The sequence below is a fragment of the Panthera uncia genome (genome assembly GCF_023721935.1).
Source record: "Panthera uncia isolate 11264 chromosome A1 unlocalized genomic scaffold, Puncia_PCG_1.0 HiC_scaffold_17, whole genome shotgun sequence".
Taxonomy (NCBI): domain Eukaryota; kingdom Metazoa; phylum Chordata; class Mammalia; order Carnivora; family Felidae; genus Panthera; species Panthera uncia.
In genome coordinates this window covers 68,733,512-68,745,865 of record NW_026057577.1, presented here as the reverse complement: position 1 = coordinate 68,745,865, position 12,354 = coordinate 68,733,512, and the positions used below count along the sequence as shown (strand labels likewise).

At 35.9% G+C, this 12,354-nt stretch overlaps 1 pseudogene; it reads left to right on the top strand.

Moving 5' to 3' along the window:
• Positions 1-11,699: 11,699 nt before the first annotated feature.
• LOC125935243 (cytochrome c-like) lies at positions 11,700-12,100 on the top strand (annotated as a pseudogene).
• The last annotated feature ends 254 nt before the right edge of the window (positions 12,101-12,354 follow it).

Below are 12,354 nucleotides of genomic sequence, written 5' to 3'. Positions count from 1 at the left end.
GGATAAAATTCAGAAAATTTGGCTGAGCCATCTCTATAGCAATGGCAAAATAAGGAAGTCTTCATCTGTAACTTAGAATACTACCTCAAAAATGTTACATTTAAAAGCAGAAGTTAAAGGAAATAAAATTTTAAAACTCACATATTGCCTTTTCAAATTATAAGCTCAAAGTTATTAAGATAATAAAAATATAGACATGGCTTCTGATGAAAAACCTAAATGTTAAAAAAAATCTAGCCACAAAGATCAGAAACATTTATCAGAGGGGCTTATGTTTCTGATAAATATTTAAGTGTGTAAGGCAGAACCACCGAGAACAATAAATACTTTATAGCTGGCACTTTGTCAAACCTATAAGTGGCTCTGCCTTAGAATTTTACATCATCACTGAATTTACAGTCATTTGATAAGTGGAACAGGACAAGAATTACTTCTTTCTAAATCTAAACCAGGTAATAAATCTAACATCAGGATTCTTCTTATTGTCTGTTATCATCTGATGACAATGCCTTTTACCTTCATTGTCTTGGCAGAAATATGCTATGTAAAATTATAATGTCATATCACTCATAGTGATTTAACACTATCCAGCCCATACCATTTTAATCAATCAAAATTGTCGCTTTTTAGTGTAATGATTTTGTGGTGAATTCCCTGTGTTTAATATGATATATGGTCCTATCTACCCGTTGATTTACTATTCTCTTCCAAAGTCTAACAGCTCGGGAAGCTGTTCTTGCTTTTGGACATCTTTGGAATTAGCAAACAAGAATAATTTGTGGTAATAAAAATGTTAATTTACATGGCAATGAAAGCTGAAAAAAATATCTTAAGTGTTAGTAGCTGCAGCTACTTTTAAGTGCAAATAAAAGATGGCATTGTGAAATAAAATCACAGAAGACCTGGAGTTTTCCCCTCTGTATCCACACATGATCAAGGCATCTGTAATACCAAAACCACATACCTCAGTACATGATCATTCCTTCCATACAACCATGAAAAATCCAGAATACACAAAGTATTCCCCTTTATTAAATGCAAGCATACATTGCACAAATTTCTTTGTTCTTTAAAAAAAATGGCAAGGTAGTTTAAAGTGATTTTATTAATATTTATAAATCTTTTCAACTCGACATAAGCTAATAAAAATCAACCCCAGCTCCTACTCCTCAACTATATTATGCATTTAGGATTGGCTACAATGCAGTAACAATCAACCACCAAATCTCAGTGGACAAAACTATAATTTCTGGCTCATGCTATGTTTCCCAAACAGATCCACAGACAGTCATTTAGGGACTCAGTGACTCAGGGACCCATGCTACAGACTCCACATAGGTCACCAGAGAGTCACTGAGGGAGCCCAGTTTATAGAGGTTCTCCCATCTTATGTGTGCACCATCTGGAATGTGTAGCCTCCTGAGACGCCACAGAAGGGAAAGAGAGAGCTGCAGGTCCCGAGCCAGTGATTACATGACAAAATTACAAGTCTCTTGTGCTCATAGCCCATTGGCCAGAACTAGTTACATGGCCCTTCCCAATTGCAAGGCTGAGGGAAAAGATAATCCTTCTGTGTGCCTGGAAGGAGAAAAATATGATATGGATGAGCTTAAGAAGTCTAAAACTTACATATTTTTAAAGAACGAAAAATGTCCAAATTTATTACAGGCAACTCTACTTGATTCTCCTTGTAGAATCTTGAATGCCACATTACTTCCTCTGGAACTTATAATGTTATGCATTTACAGAGAAAGTGACCTGTATGACAATAAATAAGTTAAGGTTAACAACCGATTCCATTATTTAAGCTGCAATACGTATTTAAATAAGAGAAAGCAGATATTCTGCCTATAGGTTAAGCTAATGAAAGTGCTTGTCTTTAAATTTTTTAAACCTTATTCCATTTGGCAAAGTAATTAAAATAATTTAAGATAAAATGTTTCATTTTGGTGCCCAGTCATTACAATTCTGGCTTGTTGAAGCATAAACACAGATTTTAAGCACAAAAATATTAATAAGTCTAAGATTCCAATATTTCCATTTAATAGCAGAGTGAGTTGAGCTTTTTCAAACTTGTTAAAGCTCCACACTGTTACCACGTCCACCAGCCAGACCAGGTGCTGTTATTGTAGTTCCCAGTGGGCAGGATCAAGAGCTCCTGGGTTGAGCTGGTTGCCCAAGGCCCACCCAATGCTGATGGGGAGAGGAATATGAGAGCTCATTCATTCATTCATTCAACAAAAAAACTATTGAATGTCTATGATGCACCAGGCATTTGCCATACTCTGAGAATACAGCAATAACTGAAATAAGCTAACCGCCCCCCCCCAAAAAACTCTTCTTTCTTAGACTTCACATACTAGTGAGAGAGGAGGACAAACAAGATTAAGGGGAGCCATAGAACAAGCAAGCAAACAAATGAGAAAGATAATTCCATGTAATGATAAATGCTATGAAAATAAGTCAAATAAAAGGATAGAGACAGGAGTGGAGTTTGGAGTACTTTGGAGTAGATGGTCAGAAAAGATCTCTGAGAAAAAAAAAAAAAAGAAAAGAAAAGAAAAGAAAAGATCTCTGAGGATATGACATTTGAGCTGAGAGAAGGAAGGTATGAAGGAGCCAGGACAGAGAACTTTGGGTTGAAGAAAACCTAAAGGCAAATCTTAAGGCAAGAAAAAGCTTGGCATAATACAAGAAAACCACCAGCGTCACAGGGGTAGGAAATGAAGAAGACTGGTAGATGGGCCAAATCAAGACAGGATCAGAGAAAAATAAGAAAAGAGTCCCCAGATTTTCAAACCATTAATGTAGTGTAGAACAGAAAATTTCATGCAGTGATTAACAGTTGTTATAAACAAGTTCAGTAGGGTTGCTAGGACAATGTAAAAACTCATCCTCCAATTCCAAAAAGCATTCTGTAAGAGGTTTAAGTAGTTAAAATCACTGAGTGATCAGAATAAACTTCAGGGCTGTAAAGGATTGGGAGAGTAAAAGACTGAGTCTGTCTTGAGAACTCTATAATTGAATGCAAAAAGCAGAGGATATGTCACTTAAAAATGAATCAAGGACTTTGGAAAACAAAATGTAACTAAGTGCAAATTAACATGAGACAAATTATATCTCAAGTGCAAAAGCTAGAGTCAGAAACAAGCGAATTGGTCACAAAAAGAGAGTGAATTTTAGAGTTTTGAAGTAGAGGCCAGATAAAAGATTTGCTTCTGGAAGGCTTGAAAAGTATCAAAGACATACCATGCAGAGAAAAATAAGTGTGCTAAGTGTGAAAAGATGTTAGTGTTTTGCCACATAACAAGCCATCATCATAAAATCTAGTAGCTTAAGCCAATTTATTACACTCTCTCACAGTTCTACGAATTGACTGAGCTCTGCTGGTGGTGCTTACTTGGGTTCTCCTATACAACTGGAGTAAGACAACGGCTAAGGCTCAGCTGAGCTGCTCATTAAGATGGCAACTGATGCTGGCTCTTGGAGAGACCTCAGTTGGAGTGTTCACCTGGAGTGCCTACAAGTGTTCTTCCCATGTTGCTGGGCTTCATATAGCAGCAGCTAATTTCTAAAACAGAATGTCTCATAAGCAAGCATTACAATAGAACAAAGCAGAGGCAGTAAAGCGTATCACCTAGCCTCAGAAGTCCCATAAAGTCATTTTCATTTGCAGGGGTCCCAGGGTGGCTCCGTCAGTTGAGTGTCTGACTCCTGATTCCAGTTCAGGTCATGATCCCAGGGTTGAGGGATCGAGCCCCATGTTGGAGTCCATGCAGGCACGGAGACTGATTAAGATTTTCTCTGTCTCTCCTTCTGCCCCTCTACCCCACTCACATGCTCAATTTCTCTCTAAAACTTAAAAAAAAATCATTTTCAGTGTAGTCTGTTGGTAAAAAAAAGCACTAAGTTCAGTCCAGATTCAAAGGGAAGGAAATTAGACTCTACTCTTTCACATAAGTAGGAGCATGTCTAATTGTGTAAAGAGGAACAGAATTCAGAAGAGCTTTTTTTTTTTTTTTTTTTTTTTTTTTTTTTTTTTTTTTTTTTTTTTACTATTTATCACAGTCTACCCTTGGGCCACCTAAATTCATGCCTCTCCCACTAACTCTCAACACTTCCAACATTTTTGTCCCATTGTATCATCAGGCTCAGACTCCAAGATCTTGTGGTCTGAGTCAGGTCCAGGTACAGTTGTGCTGTGTTTCCCTGGGTTTGGTTCCTCATGTATGGTTGCTGTCAATCTGAAGACTGTTAAAGAGAAAAATGGCTGCCACCATATACACCCCACACACTGATTAGAAAGCACAGAATAACTAAAATAGATACTCCCCTTCACAAATGGACAAAATGGGAAGCACACAGCAGGTCCGCAGCAGTTTTGAAATCCATTTGAGTGTGTTGCCAGTTTCTTGTTAACAGTCATGCTTCCTGGGATTGTCTCACTGGAGCTTTGACTGCTCCTTCAAAGACGTTGGCTCTGCCCTCTGAATCATGCTATGCCCCTGAGAATGCCATCCTTGTAACTAAGTAGTTATATTCAGCCTAGTTAAGGGAATAAAACCTTTTCATTTTATACTATCTCATCCTTCTCCTACCAAGCTTATGTAATTCCTTTAAAATCTTTGTGTGCTTCCTGTGTGTCAAATCATAATCCACTTCATTCAGCAAAAGTTATACTGCACTTTCTTTCCAAACAATACTGGCTCTAAGCAACAAGGTCCCGTGGGACAATGACGTTAAGATACTTTGAAGCATTGTTGCCTGGTTGAAAATATCTAAGAGTCATACCCTTAAGATCCTTCAGGGCCTTTATTTTCTAGCAGAGAAAGCATACCAGAGTATTCTTAGAATACCTGGTAAGCACACTCTTAAGTTCTTCTCAGGTCACAACAAAGGGTCTCACAGGCATACTCTAGAGTTCTTCATTTGTACTACCCTAGATTTGATCTTTGCTTGGATGTCAACACTGACTCAGAATCTTGCTGGGAGACACTGAAGATGAAAAACTATTTTTTTAACACAAGAAACCCTGAATACTACACATTTCCTCTAATTTTGCTTAAAAAAAATTCCTTAAATTCTCCCAATTCTATTCCAAACAGTTTCTTCTTGAGTTCATCTCTCTCTTCTCATTTTGTCTTTTCACCAACAAAAATGCATACACACACAAAAACCTATTTGGCAATATCTAAGTCTATTCAGCCAGATTCATAAGTTCATTAGGTACATATATCAGAACATAATAGCTACTGCTTCAATTTTGCCCCCCAAATCTCATTCATATATATTTCTCTTTTGGAAACCCTAATCCAAAACCATGCAGAGAAAAGAAAAGTGGGAAAGAGACCAAGAGTAGTTGACACAGTGCAAAACCATAGCAGTTGCAGAAGCAGTAAAAATTATTTTCCTCCTTTTGCTATAAGCTTATCCCTTTTTTTCCACAAACACTGTAAAAATTAAAAGAAAATATAAAAATCTTCATATTCCATAACAAATTGTGATTTTATTTAACAAGTCAATAATTTTAGGGAAGAAAAAACTATGAACAGTTGCTGCAATACAGAGTCTCTTAGCATCTTCTTGTGCATATGGAAGACTCTTCCCCTTACCTCTTCTTATCCCTCAGGTCTGACTGCCCTCCAGTCAGAAATCCTTCATTAGTTATTGTTCTGTTTATATAATCATAAAATGTGCTTTGCAAAAGAAATTTAATCAAAACATAAAAGCAAAATGAACCAAAAATCATTAGAAATTCAAAGCTGCAACATCCACTATTAACACTTTACTGCCCAGTGCCCACAATTATTTTAATGTGTACACACACACGTACACACTTTTACATCCTTCAGGGTAATTTTTACTGTAAACTTTTATTAACTTTTTTATTAACTTTTTTTAATTAACTTTTTATTAACTGCTTCTTTCTTGTATGTTTGTTTTTCTTGTCTTTGCTCTACCTTTCTTTAAATCATCATATCTCCATTGAGGTCATCAATGTTAGTAACCTAGAATTTAGTTTTCTGTGGCTTTCACCCTGTGTGTGTGTGTGTGTGTGTGTGTGTGCACGCGCGCACACGTGCACGCATGTGTGTATGTTCACATGGCTTACCATGATTTATCTTTACTTTTGGAAAACCTCTCCAACTAAGTTCCTCGAAAAGTTGAAAATAGAACTACCCCATAATCCAGCAATTGCACTACTAGGTATTTACCCAAAGGATACAAAAATATTAATTCAAAGGGATACATGCACCCCAGTATTTATAGGAGCATTATCTACAATAGCCAAATTATGGAAACAGCCCAAGTGCCCATTGACTGATAAATGGATAAAGAAGATATGGTATATAAACAACGGAATATTAGCCATAAAAAAAGAAATCTTGGCATTTGCAACAACATGAATGGAGCTAGAGAGTATTATGCTAAGCGAAATAAGTCAGTCAGAGAAAGACAAATACCATATGATTTCACTCATGTGTAGAATTTAAGAAACAAAACAAATGAGCAAAGGAAAAGAAAGAGAGGGAGGCAAGCCATGAAATAGACTCTTAACCTTAGAGAACAAAACGATGGTTATCAGAGGGGAGGTCAGTGGGGGGAGAGTGAAATAAGTGATGGGGATTAAGGAGTGCACTTGTAATGGGCACTGGATATTATATGGAAGTGTTGAATCACCATATTGTACACCTGAAACTTATATTATACTGTATGTTAACTAAATGGAATTTAAATTTTAAAAAGAGGAGGAAGGGAAGGGAAGGGAAGGGAAGGGAGGAAGGGAGGAAGGAAGGCAGGAAGGCAGAATGAAAGAAAGAAAGAAAGAAAGAAAGAAAGAAAGAAAGAAAGAAAGAGGGAAGGAGGAAGGAAGGAAGGAAAAAGGAAAGAAAGGAAAATAAAGGAAAAGAGAAAAGGAAAAGAAAAGAAAAGAGAAGAAAAGAAGGGAGGGAAGAAGGAAATCTCACCAACTTAACTGATAGAAGGTAGAAAATTAACTTATTTCAATGAATTTGTAATGCATAAATCCTTACCCCTGTTGGGTTTTGTATCTTGTATATGATAAAAGGAATAAAGAGCCCATTTTTACACTCTGCCAAATGAATAGCTAATTGTATGAAAACTACTTACTACATAAAAAATTTGTTCCCATAAAATTTCCATATATTAAATCCCTTATATACTAACTTGAGCTTCTTTTTTTTCCTTCCAGTATATATTTCTGGTACCATACTAATACCATATTGTTTATTAATAATAGATTAATATTTTAATATCTGTTAAAACAAATTTATTCCCACTGTTCATCTTTTACTAACATTTTTGGCTAACCATGTTGTTCATTCTTTCACATTTAAATGGTATCATTTTGTCCAAAGTGTTTTAAAAATATTGGGATTCTAGCTGGAGTTGTATCAAGTGTATGTATGAATCTGGTATTACTGACATTTTATATTATTGAGTCTTCCCAGCCAAGAGAATGGTGTCTCTCAGATTGGTTAAAGGATTTCAACAGATTTCATAGTTTTCTTCATGTAGGTATAGCTTCCTTCTTTATAAGTTTATCTCTAATATTTCATAGTTTTCCTACTTAATGTGGTAATGAAGAGCAAACAAGTCTAAGTCATAAACTGAATTTTTTAGCTCTTGGATAATTACCATGAGCCATGACCAAGTTCTTAAATGAGAATTATATTAAAGACCTAAGCTAGTGAGATCCCTGCATTAACAAAGACAAGATGACAGGACAATCCCAGTTGTTGACCCATTGCAACATCAGGCCAGCAAAAGGTATGAGCGAATCATAGCAAATCCACGGCCACTAACAGATACACACACACACACACACACACACACACACACACACACAAAGCATAGTATTTACCCCATGGGTTTGATCGGAACATTTTACAAGGAGTAATTTTATTTAAAAAAAAAAATATTACTTACATAGTTTAATGGTTTAAAATGAAAGGCTGACTATAAAATTTACATATTTACATTTCACACAATCTTCAGCAAACTGCCTCTGTCTTAATTAGAAATCACAAGTAACTTTAGTAATAAAAGAAAATGTTGGTTCTCCACCTTGGATATCAACTTCACAATTTTTAAAAATCTCATTCTAAAAGTAAAAAATGCAATCATTTTCATTTGGAAGATTCTATAATCAAGGATTAATACTAATCTTTTGAGAGACAGTCCAAATGGGAAGAACAGTGCATGAATTTTACTGCCTGTTCTTTCTGGTAATTAGTCTGTAGCTATATAATCATTTTGTCTTAATTTCAAGACACATACAAAAACAGATCAATTGGCTAGCTGAACAGTTTCAATCAAGATGTTTTTGATTTTCATGGTATCTAAATACCATCTTTTCTTTTGATATTTTATTATAGCATTTTATTTATTTTTTTTTTATTTTTTAATATATGAAATTTACTGTCAAATTGGTTTCCATACAACACCCAGTGCTCATCCCAAAAGGTGCCCTCCTCAATACCCATCACCCACCCTGCCCTCCCTCCCACCCTGCCCTCCCTCCCACCCCCCATCAACCCTCAGTTTGTTCTCAGTTTTTAACAGTCTCTTATGCTTTGGCTCTCTCCCACTCTAACCTCTTTTTTTTTTCTTTCCTTCCCCTCCCCCATGGGTTTCTGTTAAGTTTCTCAGGATCCACATAAGAGTGAAACCCAGCATTTTAGAGTTAGGATGAACTTAAGAGTCTGTATCCCAGACATTTAAGTTCTACTTGATTTTATTATGTAGCTTTCCAATAAACATGCCATCCAACCAAAGTTGTATTAAGGAGCAGGAGCAGGTAGGCGCTGGACAGCCAGAATGCCAGTCTATAATGAACACCAAAAGTTCCTTAAATAAATTGAAAATATGGCACCAGTCAACAGAAGTTTTATACATTACTCCTTACGTAACTGTCAAATTATTAGTGAATCCTGATTCCATTTAGTTCCTCATTCCAAAAACATATTTTTTCTGGAATATATGTATATATTCAAAATATTTTTTCTGTATACTTCTATTCAGAAAAATATATTAACATTATTCATAATCCCTACTGCCTTTAATGGAGAACGGATCCTTTCAATTGACAGACCTTTTAGTAGCTCTGTGAAAAAAAAAATCTCCCTCATTATAATCGCCTCAGACACACTTGAGGGAAATCTCATGTGGTAGACAGAGGCAGTGGTGAAATTCAAAATTTTTACTAACCAGTATAGCAAAGACATCAGCTAACCAGAGTGTCTGTCTCAGGGAAAAAAAAAAAAAATAAGACGACTATACATCCGTCTATACCTTTCTCTCTCTAGATTAAACATTCTGGTGACTTTCAAAACAGACTTCATTATGATGGTTTCAAATCCTCTCCTAGTGCGTGTCATTCTCTCCCTCTCCCCAAAGCCACAGCCCTCACCGGTGAAGACACATGTGCTCCCACCAGCAGGAAACACAACCGCACTACCACCTCTCCCCCATTCTCTATACCATAATTTTTAAAGGGTTAAAAATTATCCTTTTTTGGCAGCTCATCATCCTATGGCTTTATGAGTTATATTTCTGTGAACAGTCTTTTAATATTACCTTATTACATTCAAAGTTTGTGTCAAAATACTTAATTAGAAAAACAGACACCTATTTGATGACTCTAAGAGGGAACCTGCCAAAGTCATTTTTCCCTCTATCCCGAAATACATGAATCAGAATACCCTTATGTGTAATATATTTATAACTGCTTAAATTAAAAATTGCTCAAAAGAAGCATTTTTATACTTACCAGTTTAATGAACATTTCCATAACTGTGAGAAGCATCTTTTATACCAATGTTTAATTCACACATCAGTAAGCACTAATGATAAGTGTATCACCATATCAACTTCTGGCAGTTAGGTATGTCAGTGACAGGCATCATAAAATTAAATAGATAACTAATATTCAAAGAGACTGCAATAAAAATATATTGTGGTAATTACCCATGTCGAAAGTGAAGAGTTTTAATCAAACCATTTTCTTGGGTGACCATATTTTCATTTAAATACGAGTTTAAGAAATCATAGAGAAAGTTGCTGCTTTCAACACCAAATGCAAGTTTAATTAGTGCCTTTTTACTGCAATTAATACTGCAGTTATACTCAGCATTCTTTACATCAACAAAGATAAGTTCTTTCTGGCTTTTCTCTCTCCACCTCACTCTTTCCCTGTTAGGTTTCTGACTAATGTTTGGCAACAGAGAAGAGTGTTTATTTTGCTTGAAAACAAAACCGTTACCATTCCTAATGTCCCAGAGATTTCCTCATGACTAGACAGAATGGATATCTGAAGAGACTTCCAATTCCCTCTATTGCTTATGTTGTTGCTTTTAACAGATTCTGAAAGATGCCATCAGTTTTGTATGATAGTAGCTTCCTACTGCAGGCTCATTGAAAACTTGCTCTCCATTAGAGCTCTATTTATGTGAGAATATAAACCTCCTTTTGTCCTCCTATTGAAACTGGATTTTCAGAAACAAACAGTTTTCTTTGAATAGTACTTCATAATTTTCTGGCTACATTTATATCCTCTGGTATTTGCGAGAGGTGATAATTATGAGCATTAAATCAATATGTACTAGTTTATTGAATTAACCAAGATGATAAAGAAGAATCTTTACTCATGCCCTATTACCATAAAATAGTATAACAAAAAATATATTAGGGGTGCTTGGGTGGCTAACTTGGTTAAGCATCCGACTTTCAGTTTCACCTCAGGTCATGATCTGGTGGTTCATGAGTTTGAGCCCCACATTGGGCTCCATGCTGATAACTCAGAGTCTGTTTGTGATTTTCTCTCTCCCTCTCTCTCTCTCTCTCTCTGTCTCTCCCCTGCTCGCTCTCTCTCTCTCTCTCTCTCTCTCTCTCAAAATAAATAAATAAACTTTTAAAAAATACATAATAGTAAAATGAAATAGCAATGGACTGGAAATGAGAAGACTTGAATTCGAATTCTGATGCCCTTACTTATTTTACAAGCTGTGGGATCATGTACACAATTCTTAAACTCTATAAGCCTTCCTTTCATTATTTACAAAATGGTGGTGAATCTGGTGGCAAAACTGGATGTAGCATGTGAGAGAAAACAGGAGGTCAAGGATGAGTAAACAAATTAAGGGATGATTTTGCTATTTATGAAGATAAGGACGATGGCAGGAAAACAAGGGAAAAAATAGGGTTATTTTGATGTGTTAAATTTGAAATATCTATATTATACAAGCCAAGAGAGCAAGTAGCCAGTTCAATATACAAATCTAGAGTTCAAGGAAAGTATCTGAACCAAAGATACAAACATTACTCATATATTAATAGTTACTTCCACTTACTATGCATCAAACAATGCAACAGATCCTATAGGTAAGTAATTTATTCCTCGAGACAAACTTGAGTTCACAGTGAGTATTATTATCATAATTATTGTTATTTTCTAACACTTAACACATTATCTGGTTATGTACGTAAGCTACAAAAATGTTTTTTGAATGAATGTTCAGCTTACAGGTGAGGAATTCAAGACTCAGAAAAGAAACTTAACCACATCTAGTAAGTGGCAGAACCAGAATTTGAAATTAAATTTGTCTTGAGTAGACAGTGGGACGTCCGGCTTACAAGCCGTCACCTTCATTTTGCACACGTCAAAAGAGCAATTTTAAAATGGGCGATGTTGAGAAGGCAAGATGATTTTTGTTCAGAAGTGTGCCCAGTGCCATACCACAGAAAAGGGAGAGAAGCACAGTCTGGGCCAAACCTCCATGGTTTATTTGGGCAAAAGACAGGTCAGGCCCCTGGATTTTCGTACACAGGTGCCAACAAGAACAAAGGCATCACCTGGAGAGAGGAGACACCGATGGAGTATTTGGATAATCCCAGAAAGTACATCCCTGGAATAAAAATGATCTTTGCTGGCATTAAGAAGGCAAGGGAAAGAGCAGACTTGATGGCTTATCTCAAAAAAAAAAAAAAAAAGCTACTAAGGAGCAACAGTTGGCCTCTGCCTTATTTATTATAAAACAACAGCAACAAAAAAATGTCTGATGACTTCTTTCATGTGTCCTGTATTTAAATTGATCTCATACACCAGAATTCAGACCATGAATGGCTGAGAGAATACTTTTTTTGGACAGTGATTTAAGTAATATTGGCTTATAGTTAAAACATATGATCAGCTTTTTGAACTCTGATAGTAATTCTGGTTCAGCAGGTGCTGTCACTGTTTTCCCCTTCTGAAGATATGACTGGAATTGATGAGCAACGTTCAGCTTTTCACACAGACGGTAAATGTCATCTCTAAACCTATAGGAGATTAGT